Source organism: Heterocephalus glaber, unplaced genomic scaffold (genome assembly GCF_053883595.1).
Source record: "Heterocephalus glaber isolate CG9 unplaced genomic scaffold, H.glaber_assembly_v1.0 deba00000347, whole genome shotgun sequence".
Classification (NCBI taxonomy): domain Eukaryota; kingdom Metazoa; phylum Chordata; class Mammalia; order Rodentia; family Bathyergidae; genus Heterocephalus; species Heterocephalus glaber.
The window spans coordinates 60,376,548-60,392,456 of record NW_028258143.1 but is presented as its reverse complement, the minus strand read 5'-3'; positions in this window follow the sequence as shown (position 1 = coordinate 60,392,456).

Below are 15,909 nucleotides of genomic sequence, written 5' to 3'. Positions count from 1 at the left end.
GCTCCCATATTTTGACTACTAACAACCATGCTTTAATACATAATAGCCAAGGTACCCACCTCTTATATTCACAGCAACTGAAGGAATGCAAACACACACACACACACACACACACACACACACACACACGGCCCAGAAATAAATCTGCATGTTTTACAGGATTAAGCAGGAAAACAAAAGGAACAGCACAAAACACAGCTTCCTTGCACAATACAGACACACAGAAACATCCATTACAATTTTCTCTAAGCCAAATGTATACTTCTTCTAACAGAAAAAGAGAGAGAAAGAGAGACAGAGACAGAGAGAGACATCAATCTTTGGCAGCCTAATCCTCCCTGAGTAGAAGTGAGACATTAATTTAGATCACTGTGCATATTTTTTTTTTTTTGGTACCGGGAATCAGAACTTGGGTCCCTCCGCTTGCGAGGCAGGCAACAGAACCACTGAGCTAAATCCCCAGCCCCAGATCATTGTGCATATTGAAAAGTTATTGCACTGCAGGGATTTCCAATCACATAATGCAGAATAAGAATTCTGTTTGGGTGCCACTTGGCTGCCAGCATCCATGAGTGAGCTGTATAACACTCCTCTGTCATGTGGCTCATGTGAGGAGGGAATTTTGCTGTTGCAAGAAATGGCACTCATCTTGGAGACCTTCCCAGTTACACAAAAGAGCATAATTTCCACATTATCCCCAGGAATACTGTCTAGGATGATAAGTCTAGGATGGCTTTATGTGTAAAGTATGTACACAGAGAGTTGCTTTTCGGTGGTGATAGTGCAGAAAACCAAACCAAACTTGTTCTCTCATTTCTATAAAATGACACCTGAGCCATCTACACTAATCAACAGAGACTGTGAGTGAGGGTTAGAGAGTACATGGGGTAATTGCACTGCAATTATCTATAGATCAGGACTGAAGTTGACAAGCAATGTTGAAAGGATGCAGAATTACCAACTGCCTTGTAACTGGCTTCTTTCACTATTTTGGTTTTAAGAGCTTCACACTTAATCTGGCACTGCTCTCAGTTTTCCATCAGGGACTGCACTCTTCTGCATTATATTTTAATTTTTCTATGTATGATAGCACACTTGCAAAAGACAGGAAGTAAAAGAAGAAAGAATATTTTCAGATATTTATGATCTATTCGTTCACAGAATTCCCCATGTAATCCACACATATTCTTTTCTCCTAGAAGCTCACAAACTCTGTGGTTAAGAGTCAAACATGACTCTTGGAAGATTTCTTTTTAGTTTATTAAATTCACCCATTTTAAGCCAAATAAAAAATGGAAAATAGACAACAGAGGTAGGTATAATAATAATTAATACTGGGCCGGGGATTTGGCTCAGTGGTTCCACCACCTGCCTCGAAAGCACAAGGTCCCGAGTTTGATCCCCGGTTCAAACATAAATAAATAAATAATAATAATAATTAATACTGCTTGAGCATTTGCTATGTATACACATTTTACACCTACCAAATCCTCCTGACCCCCTTCTCATTATATTTTTAATTTTAAAGATGAGGAAATTGAAGTTTACACAAGTTCAGCATCTTCCACAACATCACAATTCTAACAAATAGCTTGAAATTACAGCAGTGTTGTCTGATGGCACAGTGCTCTCTGTTATTCATTCTTCTACATAGCTTTACTTTAATATTTACTAAACCTCAACATTTGGAAATTAGTGTCTCAGGACATTTTTTTTGTTTAAACGATTTTATTGTTTGATTTGGAAGTTTTTCATTAATACATTCTCATTTTCTCTTTTTTTTAGGATCTGAGTTAGCCAAGTCTTCTGTGGATTATTTCTTCCACTGCAGTTGAAAACATAACCATGTTACTTTTATTTTCTCAAATTATTCTCCTATTATTTTCATACTAAAAATTATTTATTGAGCACTGTTAAATACCAAGCACTGTACTACATGTTTTATGAGCAAAGATGTGGTCTTTGCCTTATAGATACAGGAAAACCAAAATTAAGTAATAAATAAAATAAAGATCTGATATTTACATTCATTGTGGGTATTTGGTACATGTATGTGACACATTTTAAATCTCTTTACCTCCCCCTTCCCTCACTCCTCTTCAGCTCTTGGTCTCCTGGACTGCTTCCCATTTGTGAAAGATCTATCTTCCTGTTTCCTTCTATCAAGCCTTTATGTTGCTCTTTATTTCTACTTTGAATGTAAATATGTCATAATATGATCTGAAAATAATAACAATAATAATAAAATGGGAAAAGGGGAGGGCCGGGGAGTTAGCTCAGTGGTGCCGCCGCCTGCCTCACAAGCGCAAGGTCCTGAGTTCCATCCCAGGTACCAAAAAGAAAAAAAAAAAAAAGGGAAAGGGAGATTTAGAGATGGAGGGAGAAAGGTGGGTGGGGAGAGGAAGGGGAATAAAAAAGAATTAAAATATGTTATGTACGTGTATCTACTCCCTGAGATGAATGTAAACACCTAGTACTGCAAACATGAAGTAATAAAATAATAACAAATAAATAAATAAGTTAAAAAAGATCTACTAACCCATTGGTAGGAAGAGTACAGGGTGCTAAGGAAGCACATGCTAGGAGAGGGCTCCATTGAGGTTTCCTGTAGGAAGTGGAATTTGATCTGTTCAGGAAACTGGCAGAGGACTTGGACTAGGTACAACTTTGACTTTTCTCACCTTCTAGAATTTGTCTTGTATCTATCTACACTATTCAATGACTTTGTGTTTTCAGTGGAATCCAACTGTCATCTAATTTGCAAATGTAATAAGCCCTCCTCTGGCTATCTACAGGATTTAGCAACTGCAGCTTCCTGAGGTTCTCTACTCCCTCTGTGTTGCTGCTTCTCCCTCCATCCCTGACCACCTGCAGCAGCCATGCTTTCTCCCCTCTGTTGCCTTTCTCCCCACTGTTCTCTTTCCCTTCATAATTCTTTTTTTTTTTTTTTTTTTGGTACCGGGGATCTAACTCGGGACCTTGCACTTGCGAGACAGGCTATGGAACCACTCAGCTAAATCCCTTCTTTTCACAATTCTTGCTGGGAAAGGCCAAGGACATAGATCACAAATTTTTGACAAACAAGTGCCCATATAGTTTTTAAGATATTAACTGTGTAACAGATTTTTAAACAGTTTTAGAGGAGGTAATCTCTGAATCCACATTTCAATAGATAGGTAACCATACAGCCATAAGCAAACTTAAAAATAATCACTAAAGCTGATGTTTGCTTAACAGCTGTGCTTTATCGATTCTGAATATAACATGAGACCTGGCCTAGCCATCAACTGGCTAATATTATCTCCTAAATATTTGATAAATCATTTTTATATATGAGGACAGCATTTTCATTTTTAATGTTTTAAAATTATTACTTATTTCCAAAAATTTATACTGTGATACTGTGATAATTCAATGTCTACGGTGTGTAGTAACCAGATTAGAGTAATTGTCGTTTCTATCTCCTTAAATCTTAAAAAAAGTTTATTTAATACATAACAATTATACACATTCATGGGGATAACAGGCTCTTTCATTATGTGGATATGATATGTACTGATCAAATCAGGGCAATTAACATTTCCATCTCCTTATCCCTGGTTTGTGTTTGGAGTCTTTAACCTTCTTTCTTCTAGTCATTCATAAAATATATAATGAGATACTGTGAACTACAGTCAACCATTACACTATAGAATGGTAGAATTTATTAATTCTATCTTATTGTTTGGGAACTCATTATTCAACTTCCCTTTGTCTCTTCCCCTTACCTCTCCATCTATTTCTAGCCTCTAGTAATCACTACTATACATTCTGATTGAGTTCTTTTACCATCTACAGAGGAAAAAGAACATGTAGTATTTGTGTTCCTGACTTATTTCTCTGAACATAATGTCTTCCAGTTCCATCCATTTTGATGCAAATGATATCATTATTTTTATGTCTAAATATTATTCCATTGTGTATATAGTACCTATTCACCACATTTTCTTCCATGAGTATGTAGGCTGATTGCACATCTTAGCTAACATGAATAGTGTACTAATAAATATGGCTGTGCAGTGTCTCTCATATGCTGATATCATTACTTGTGTATACAGACCCAGAAGTGAGAGAGCGAGATTATATGGCACATATACTTTTAATTTTTTGAGGAGCCTTTACATTGCTTTCTATAGTGCCTGTAGTATCTTAGAGTCCCAGTAACAGTGTATGAGTTCTTTTTTCTCCACATCTTCCCCAGCATTTATGTGTGTGTGTGTTTATGATAATATTCTAACTGGGGCAGGATGGTATCTCATTGTGATTTTGATTTGCATTTTCCTGATAACTAATGAAGTTGAGCATTTTTTTTCATAAGTTTGTTGACAATTTGGGGAGTTTTTTGTTTCATTTTTTGAGGTACTGGGGATTGAACTCAGAGGTGCTCTACCACTGAGCTATATCACCAGCCTTTTCTCGTTATTTTTATTTTGAAACAGAGTCTCACTTAGTTGCTTAGATAGAACGTGAACTTGGCTATCCTTAAGCCTCATCCTCCCTCTGTGCTGTAGTTATAGGTGTGCACCACCATGCCTAGCTTTTTGAATTTCTTTCTTTTTTTTTTTTTTTTTTTGGTACCAGGATTCAAACTCGGGTCCTTGTGCTTGGAAGGCAAGTGGTGGAACCACTGAGCTAAATCCCCAGCCCCTGAATTTCTGTTTTAGAGGAATGTCTATTCATATTCTTCACACAGTTTTGTTTGGGTTATTTAATTTTTTGTTATTTTAAGGGTCTCATATACTGTGAACATTAATACTTTAGTTATTTGCAATTTTTTTCTCATCCTGTAGGTTCTCTCTTCACTCTATTGATTATTTCTTTTATTCTGCTGAAGCTTCTTAGTATGTTACAATCCCATCTGTCTATTTTTAATTTAGTTTCCTGGGTTTTTGGGGTCTCATCTAAAAACTTATTGTCCATACCTAGGTCTTGAAATATTTCCCCTATTTTTTTCTAGTACTTTCATAGTTTCAGGTCTTATACTAGGAACTTTGATTGACATTGACTTGATTTTTGTACAGAATGAGAAATAAGGGGACAAGTTTCAATGTTCTACATGTGATTACCTATTTTGCCAGCAGTATTTATAAAAGAGGCTGCCTTTTCTCTAATGTATATTTTGGGCAGCTTTGTTGAGAATTAGTTGGCTGAAAATACATGGAGTTACTTCTCAGCACTCTATTCTGTTCTACTGGACTGTGTGTCAGTTTCTATATCAATACCATGCTGTTTTGTTTACTGTAGCTTTGTAGTATATTTTGAAGGCAGGTAGTATGATGCCTGAAGTTTTGTTCTTTTTGCTCATATTTCTTTGGCTATCTAGTCAGACAACATTTTTCAATGCAAAGTTCTTTTTGGAGAATGATAAAAGTGCTTTTGAACATATAAAATACAATCTGGTCCCTCAGAAATGTCTCTGGGTGTGGCCCAGACCAGTTAGGCTGCAGGCGGATGCCAGCTGGGGTCCATATCAACACCACAGGCTCTGGCACACCTCATCCCACCCCAGGCCAAGAGCCTGCCCAGAGAGGAGCTGCATGAGCACACAGGCTCCTGCCAGAGGCCCGCCATTCTATCCCTTAGTGGGGGCAGATCCTGGGGAGCAGCTGTGTGGCCCAGACCAGCATGACTGTGGGCAGATCCATAGCAAAAGAAACCCTAAGAATTTCATAAACACATGGAAACTGCACAACACACCTCTGAATAACCAGTGGGACACAGAGGAAATTAAAGAAGAAATCATACAGTTCGTAAAAAAAAATGACAATGCCAATACAACATATTGGGATCTATGGGACACAATGAAAGGAGTCTTACGAGGGAAATTCATAGCAGTGAATACTCACATTAGGAAAACACAGCGAGCTCAGATACACAACCTGATGCTGAACTGCAACCTTCCAGAAAAAGAAGAGCAGGACAAACCCAAAGACCATAGAAGGGATGAAATTATAAAGATCAGAGGAGAAATCAATGCAATGGAGACTAAGAGAACAATACAAAAAATCAATGAAGCCAAGAGTTGGTTCTTTGAAAGAATCAACAAAATTGACAAACTCTTAGCCAATCTTATCAAAAAAAGGAAAGAAAAGGCCCAAATTCATGCAATTAGGAATGAAAAGGATGAAATTACAATGGACCCAGCAGAAATCCAGATCATCAATACCTACTTTGAGAACCTTTGAGAGGCCAATAAGATGGAAAACACAGAAAAAATGGACAGATTCCTAGAGGCATATGAATTACCAAAGTTGAATGAAGAAGACTTAAAAATTCTAAACAACCCAATATCAATCAATGAAATTGAAAACGTAATTTAAAACTTACCAACTAAGAAAAGCCCCATCCTGATGGCTTCACTACTGAATTCTACAAGATATTTAGAGAGGAACTACTGCCACTACTGTTTAAACTCTTCAGTGAAATTGAAAGGGAAGCAATACTCCCAAATTCATTCCTGGAAACAAGCATCACCTTGATCCCCAAAGCAGAGAAAGGCCAAACCAAAAAAGGAACTATAGGCCAATCTCACTAATGAACATAGATGCAAAAATCCTCAATAAGATACTGGCAAACAGAATGCAGAAGATCATCAAGAAGATCATACACCCTGATCAAGTGGGATTCATCCCAGGGATGCAGGGATGGTTCAACATACACAAATCAATCAATGTAATACACTATATCAATAGAGCCAAGGACAAAAACCATATGATACTCTCAATAGATGCAAAAAATGCATTTGACAAAATCCAACATGCATTTATGATAAAAAAAAAAAACCTTAAAAAAATTGGAATAGATGGTCTCTACCTCAATCTGATAAAAGCCACCTATGAAAAACCAACAGCCAATATCATACTAAATGGTCAAAAACTGAAATTCTTCACACTAATCAAGAAGAAGACAAGGATGTCCACTATCACCACTCTTGTTCAATATAGTCTTGGAAACATTAGCCACGGCAATTAGACAAGAGAAAGAAATAAAAGAAATAAAGACAGGAAATGAAGAAGTCAAACTGTCATTATTTGCAGATGACATGATACTTCATATAGAAGACCCCAAGAACTCCACCAAAAGCCTTCTAGACTTAATAACCAAATTCAGTAAAGTAGTTGGATACAAGGTCAACACACAAAAATCAATAGCTTTCCTCTACACGAATGACAGTCTCACTGAGAGAGAAATAGGGCAAACAATTCCTTTCACAATAGCATCCAAAAAACTGAAATACCTAGGAATCAACCTAACAAAAGAAATCAAAGACCTCTTCTCTGAAAACTATAGCACTCTGAAAAGAGAGATTGTAGATGATATCAGAAAATGGAAAGACATCCCTTGCTCCTGGGTAGGAAGGATCAACATAGTGAAAATGGCCATACTTCCAAAACTGCTATATAGATTCAATGCAATCCTAATTGAAATCCCAGCAGCATACTTCACGGACCTTGAGAAAACAATCCAAAAATTCATTCGGAACAGGAAGGGATCAAGAATAGTTAAAGCAATTCTAGGTAACAGAGACATGGCAGGGGGTATCATAACCCCCAAATTGAAACTATACTACAAAGCAACTGTAATTAAAAACAGCATGGTATTGGCAAGGAAACAGACCTGAGGACCAGTGGAACAGATTAGAAGATGCAGAAACAACTCCAGACACACTCAGCCACCTCATCTTTGACAAAGGAGCCAAACACCCTCACTGGAGGAAAGATAGTCTCTTTAATAAATGGTGCTGGAAAAACTGGGTTTTAACTTGCCAAAGATTAAAACTAGACCTATATCTCTCACCATGCACTAAACTAAAATCAAAACGGATTAAAGATCTAAATATTAAAACAGAAACGCTGAACCCGCTGGAATGAAGTTTAGGTAGAACTCTTGAAGACATTGGTGTAGGAAAAGATTTTATGAACAAAACCTCAATTGCCTGTGAACTAGCATAAACCATCAACAAGTGGGTTCTCTTCTTATTAAAAAGCTTCTACACAGCAAGAGAAACCACCAACAGTGTTTCACAACCCACAATGAGACAACCCACAATGGTGGAAAAAATTTTCACCGGTTGTCCCTCAGACAAAGGTCTATTCTCTAGAATCTATAAAGAACTTAAAAAAATCAGACCTCCCACATTTCAAGACCCAATCCAAAAATGGGCATCTGAAATGAACAGACATTTCTTAGATAAAGAAGTAGAAATAGCAAATAAACATATAAAAAATGTTCAACATCACTGGTCATTGGAGAGATGCAAATGAAAACAATGCTGAGATTCCACCTCACCCCAGAAAGAATGGCTGCCACCATGAAATCAACCAATAACAAATGCTGGTGGGGCTGTGGGGAAAGAGGAACCCTGCTCCACTGCTGGTGGGAGTGTAGACTGGTGCAACCACTGTGGAAATCAATATGGAGATACCTCAAAGAAGTAGGACTGAAAGTCCCATTTGACCCAGCTATTTCCCTGCTGGGGATCTTCCCCAAAGAATTAAAAGAATCATACCACAGTGATATATGTGCACCCACTTTGATAGCAGCACAATTCATGATAGCTAAAACTTGGAAACAACCCAATTGCCCATGAACTGGAGACTGGATAAAGAAAATACGGCATTTTTATAAAATGGAGTATTACTCAGCCATAAAGAATGAGAAAGTAGAGACATTTATAGCTAAATGGATGCACATTGAGGCAATACTCTTAAGTGAAATAAATAGGGCACACATGTAAATATTGAATAGTTTCTCTAGTGTGAGAAACTGAAAGTGTAACTAAGGACTAAAAGGTATTATAGATAATGTGAAATAGGAAGAGAAGGAGCAAAGGGGAAGGGGAAAAGAAAGAAGGGAATGGAATTAATATGGGGGAATAAAAGGAAACAAAGTCTTTGTAGATAGGGAGGGATGGAGGGCTTGAAGGGAGGGCAGGGGAATGGGGCAAAAATAAGAACCAAGATGGATTGTGTAAAGGTGCAAATGTCCAATGATGAATGGCATTACATTGTGTACCTTAAATGTACCAATATAATTAATTAAAAAAAAGAAATGTCTCTGGCCCTTCACAGTATTTCCTAAAGTTTCCTTGTGGATATTTGGAAAACACTGAAACATTTCTAGATTGTTTGGTAGTAGGGCTATCTACACCTTCATTCTACTTTCTGACTCTTCTGAATATCTTTCTCATACAAGCAGCATACATATACTCAGTTTATTCTGATTTCTATTCTCAGGAAAGTATCTCACAAATTGAAGTTTAAAAAGTCTGAGAGTAATATCTCCTAAACCAAAGAGAGCATTCTAATCATGGTATTTTGGCAATTAATAAGAAAATATCAGTTTTTCTAGTTTTAGGAAATCAGAACAAATGTAGTTTTAACTCAGGTGTTAGCTTTATTCAACCAACAACATTTTGGATTCATGCTTGTAACAGGCAGCATTAAGTGCTAGGTATATAAAAGTGGCTAAGAATATATGACTTAGATCTTCCAAAGTTTAAAATCAATAAAGAGACAGACATAAAATATATAAACAACCATGTGATTGCAGAAAATGATTGCAAAATGGACAGGTTCCATGAAGGTAATACAGCAGGTACTATGTTGGAAAAAATGTAGATCATAGTTAAATGGCATAGTCAGTGAAAGCCTGTCTGCAGAGGTGTTACTGGGGTCAGGACTTGAAAAGATAAGAGAAGGTCAGCTGTACCACAAATCTAGCAGAACAATATGTCATGTGGGGACAAGGCTGTAGTGCTGGGAAAAGGTTGGTGTTTCCTAGAAAGTAAAGATGTCAGTGTGACAGGAGCACAGTCGGGGAAGATGTTAATTGTTCGAGACAAGTTTAATTAAATCTTTTGTGCCTTGAAGGAAATTATAAGGAAGTTGAATTTTTATTTTATCTCCAATGGGAAGTATCTTGAGAATTTTAAAGAAATGTAATTTGATCCACATTAACACTTTTAAGAGCTCACTAATGCTTCTATGCCACAAATGACAGAAGGGGAACCAAAGGAAGAAACAGGGAAGCAAGTTAGGAGATTATTGCAAAAATCTCTGTGAAAGATGACTGTGCGCTCATCTAGGGTGATAGAAGTGCCCCTGAAAAGAAGTAAATGGATTGAATGTGTCTACTGGGGGTATAATCTATGACTTCCTGAAGGTTGGGCAATAGGTCTTGATGGAGAAGGAGAAATGCAGAATGACTTCTAGGTTTCAAGTTTAAGCAATGGTGTGGCTGATGATGCCATATATTGAAACAGTAAAGAAAAAGTTTTTAAAGTTGGAGTTCTGCTTTGAATATGCTAAGTTGGAGATGACTGTGGGTCATCCACGTGGAGATTTCAAGAAGCTAATTATGGAGGAATGATTCATCTCCCTGAGAGTTTCCACTGTATGCTGCAGGGAAAGGAATACTGGTAGATGCCCTGCATTGAGGAGATGGACCTAAAGGTCTAGAAAGATGGAGAAGGCTAATTCACAAGAGAGAGAAACAAAAAAACCCAGGCAGTAGAGAGCTGCATAAAGTGGGAACTGGAAATGTGAAAAGAATTCTTCTCAAGTTTTCAGTAGATCACCAATCATCACTTACATCTGCAACATGTAATTTTTCCCCATGTGATTTTTTTCCCCCTTCTGGCAGAGAAAAAAACATGAAAACATTATAGAGAATAGTTATTGGAGCTCATATAGAGCTGAGAATAGTCTAACTCATGCCAACTAGACAGGAAAACCTCTTGATTCAAGGGATCAAGGAAGCACTCTGAAGGACTTTCCTCATAACAGTAATTGCCCTAGACTAAACACTGCTCTGATCCCACTCAACGAATCCTTTAGGTAAGATCTGAAACATTATAAGGAAAAAAAAGAGAATAAAATGAATCAACTTAAGTCAGCCCAGAAATTACACAGATGCTAGAGTTAGTAGTCAAGAATATTATTCACATTTTTATAAACTCTACTAGAGACATGTAAAAATGACAAAATAAAACTCAGATATGAAAACTCTAATGTTTGAAATTTTTTCATGTACTAAATTAGATGAACAGCAGATTAGTCATTACAGAAGAAAATCTTTATTGCACCTGAAAACAAGGTAATAGGAAACATCAAAAAGGAAATGCTCGAAGAAAAGATTTTTAAAAAATAGAGATTCACTGAGATAATTTAAAAATTCACAGGGAAGTAGAAAGAACTCACAGAGCCAAAACAACATTTAAAAAGCTGAAGATCAACACTGCCTGATTTCAAGATAAATATAATCATGGCAGTGTGGTTTTGGCATGAAAATAAATAAATAGGTCAATGGAAGGGGACAGAGAGTCCAGAAATAGACCTACGCATTTATAGACAATTCGTTTTTACAAATGTAAAGAGGTAATTCAGTTGAGAAAAGATTATCTTTTAAAACATAATTCTGGAATAATTATACATGTATATACACAAAAATAAACTTTAATACCTACCTCACACCATAAACAAAAACTAATTCAAAATGAACCCTACACCTAAACATAGAATATAAAACTACAACATATTTGGAAGAAAGTATAGGAAAAAATCTTTGTGGCCCTGGTGAGGCAAATGATTTTTTAGATAGAACACCAAAAGCATGAAGCAGAAACCATAAAACTGGTCAGTTGTGCGTCATCAAAATTGAAGATGCCTGCTTGTTAAAAGAAAATGAAAAAAAGGAAAAAAAGTCAGCAAAAACACCAACCAAAGACTAGGAGAAAATATATGCAAAGCCTATATAGGTTAAAGAGCTTGTATCCAGAAAAAAATATATTACAGATTTTCAGAACTCATTATGAAGAAAACACAGAATTTAAAAGTGGATAGAAGATCAGAAAATACACTCAGCATCATTTTTTATAGTAATATACAAATTAAAGTCACACAGATAACACTATACACCTAGTAGAATTAAGCCTGAAATACTAACCATACCAAATGTTGACAAGGATGGGGAACCACAAGCTTTTATACAGTGCTGAGACGGGGGGATGAAATATGGTGCAGCCATCCTGGAAAAACAGTCAGACAGCTTCCTACCACATGACCCAGCTATTCTGTTCCTAGGTATTTTCCCAAGCTAAGTCAAAGCATACGTCTATACAAAGGCTCACATACAAATGACCATAACAGCTTTATTTATAATAGGCAAAACTAGAAACAACACACACGTTCACCAACTTGTGAATAAATAAAGAAATATGGCACATTTATAAAATGGAACACTGCTCATCAATAAAAAGGATGAATTGCACACACATGCAACAATGTGGGTGAATCTCAGAATAATTAGGTTTGATGGGGAAAACAAAGCCAGACCAGTGTCAAAAATACTTCAAATGATGGTTTTGATTGACCTTACTGATTTGCACTTTGTCATCTAAAGCTGTAATTCTGAGAGCTTCTAAATACTACATGAACATTATTTTTATTATATAAAAGTATCCGATTTATGTAAAATATTAGAATATATAAGTTAATGTACAATGACCTAAAGCAGTTTTTGGCTGCCTAGGGACTCCTGAAGGGGAGGAAAGAATGGGAGAGATGGCAGGAAGTACTAATAGACTTGAGTTGTCATTATGTGCATTATTTTGTTGGTGGTGATAGCTTCATGGGGGAGTACATGACAAAACTTACAAATTACGCATTTTAAATATATGCAGCATATTACATGTTAATTATTCCCCTATTAAGCTTTTAGAGGAAAAATGAAGTTGAGAAGCAAGAGAAAGAGGAGGAAGAAGATAAAACAGATTAGAGAAGTTGTGTTTGCTGGAAATATAAATTTAGTCATCATAAATGTATAGAAAGTACTTCATACTTGAAGAATGAATAAAACCAACTAGGGGAGAGATTAGTAAGAAAAGAAAAGAGGGCCTGGGATACAGCCTTAAAAAACATCAAAATGTAGAAGTTTAGGATGGAGTCATTTTCTTTGAATTGTTTAAAACCAGTATCAAATTTGAAGCATCTAATCACCATTTTGTTCACTACAGTTGTACAAGTAGGAGTACAAATCATTTACAATGGTTTGTAACTTGACAAGTTTTGTAACTTTTTATACTTACTGCTATTCATAAGTACAGAGCATTTAACATTTTATTGATTCTAATTTACAGAAGTTGTATTTTTTCTCAGTCTCAGTAATAATAGTTTCATTCAAGATTATCACAGTAAAAATATTTCTTGTATGTCAATAAAGTATGCTAGCATATTCTGAAGATATAATGCCTGTTAACCTAATTTTAAACTAACAGCTTTATACATGACATATTATCGATATATATCCACATAAATAAAACCATAAATAATTTTATTTATTTTAATTGCTATTTATAAGATAGTAAATTCTAAATTAAGTTTATTAGAATTCAAAAGTAGGCAATTTTTTGTGTTTAAACTTAAAGTAAATTATTTCAAGTAACTGTTTTCAAGTAACTATTTTTTCAACGTAAAGCTAGAGTCCTGAAACTTCCTACATACTCTAGAAACATTTCAGATTGAATCCACATCGTATTTATATCAGAACTTTAATTTAATTTCCAAAAATGGACAGATTCAATGTGCCTCTTCTCTGAACCCTTTCTCTTTCTCAATCTATTCACTCTGCCTCTCCTGGACCATCACCAACTGTTTCCATAAGTGTTTGCATTTCCGCAAAATAAAGACTGTTCTCCCTCTGGGAGCCTGCAAAACACACTTACCTACCTCAGTTTCTTGGCTAACTCCTACTGGACCTAGATGACTCAGGTCAAGAAAATATATAATTCTTCCCAGCTTAAGCGGCATGTCTATTCAGCAATAAACAAATCTGTTACCAAATCATAAACTTTACCAAATAAAGTAATAACCAGACAATCCATTCCAATTTTTAACAAATTTACTCCAGGGATAGTTTACAGAAAAACATGCATAAATTTGTGGCTGTCAGTCACTGAGCAGTGCAGAAAAGCTGTGGGAACCGGCATTGGAGGGTAAAATATCAGAAAGGGTATGAACTCACTTGGTCTGGAGCCAGGGCTCATTTTATATTAACCTTGTATTGAATATCCTGTGGAGTTGAAACTCCACTGAAACTTAGAAAATTTCTACTCCTAGCATTTGTGTCATTTTCCTGTTGTAGATAAAACCAATTTAAAGAGCTGACCCTTTGAGTTGTAAAATTCTTTGGGCAACGTCCAAATACGGTGAGGTCCATTTTAATGATTAGAGAACCCAGAGGATTTGGAAATGTTTTATTCACGTGGATCTTGCAAATGGAAGAATAAGCCACAAAAGCAAATATCTCTTCATTTTTAAATAAAATCATTGACTAAAAAAATTCTTCATGTAAATCAGTTAGTCACAAATTTGTATCATATCTGTGTGCTATATAATCATTAACATTAGCCTGCTCAAAGTAATCAATTTTTACAAATTTATTAGGAATATTTTTGTTTTTTGTAAACAAAATTTTAATGTTTATACTCTGAAATTTTACATGAACTTCAATTTTTTAAATTTCTACAAAAATATTCTATGTTTTTGCATTGGTAAAGAAAAAATGTGTGGATGTATACAGAGAGAGAAACTAAAAGAATAAGATAAAGAGATGGTACAAAAATTAATATTTATTCAACTCCATTTAATATATTACTTAATACATAATCATAAAATAAAATACTAAAAGTTTTGCTAATAATAGATTTCAAGTTATGAATTTTTAAAATGCTTAAGGATTTCTTTCTTCATATACAGAACACTTGAATGTTGCTAATTATATTACTAGTAATATAACTGATTTTCTTATTTTTTTGAGTTTTATGGTCATTTTTATAACTGAAAACATTTAGCAAGCTCTTCAAATGAAATTATTTTTACAACTGTTCCTCTCTCAAAACATTCCCATATTTAAAAAGTGGAAGATAACATCAATAGATACGTACAGTTAAAAAGAAAGCCATGCTGTTCAGTATTATTTGAAAGAACTTTACCAGAAATGAATTTTAACATGAGAATAGAATGTGACTACACTGAGAATAGTGGCGTGACCACAAGTATGAAGTTGATAGATCAATGACATTTATAAAAAGCATTATCTTAAACAGCTGTCCAACAATAAGCCTCAGCATAGAAGTCAGTGACAAATTTATAACATGGTACATGGTAGAACCCATTGAGACTTTCATTTCAATTATTGGAAGATTCTCCAAGGGTAATCTTAGGTCTCCAGGATGAAAGGCCATTGTAGTTAGTCCATGCCTTTCCTACTTCTAATTTTGTCTACTATGCTTTCTAATAGGATTGAAGTAAATTATTTGTATGTTAAGTTTCAAGATTTTAAAAAGGGTAAAGATGTAGACTTTACTATTAAACAAAACCCTAGGATGCTGAAGAGTCTTCTCTATAGAAACTTCTCTTGCAAAGAGTTACTGAGTTAGTGTCTAATATCCATATTGACTTTTATCAGAACACAACTGGAATTACTGTTGCATATTAAAAATGAAAGTAAACATTTCTCAGCTCATCAACAGGTGCAAACTTTCCCCATGACTCTAATATGTGGGCTTGCAGCACAAGCGCATGGTTCAGGAAGCCTAATTTTGAAACATATAATGCTACACACACACACACACACAAATCATTTTGCAAAGGAGTTAACACAAAGGAGTAGACAGTGAAAGGTCTCTCATGATTATGATTTTTCCCTTCTTTATATATCATTGATTCCTTTCTATCCTGGTTTAAAAAACAAAAGTAAAAGGACAGTTAAAAGGTTTTTAAAAAAAAGGTTATTTGAACTTCCTTATTATTTACACATTTGTTTTGCTCTATCAGTTCATAAAATCAAAAGATTGGCCCTAAACACGGG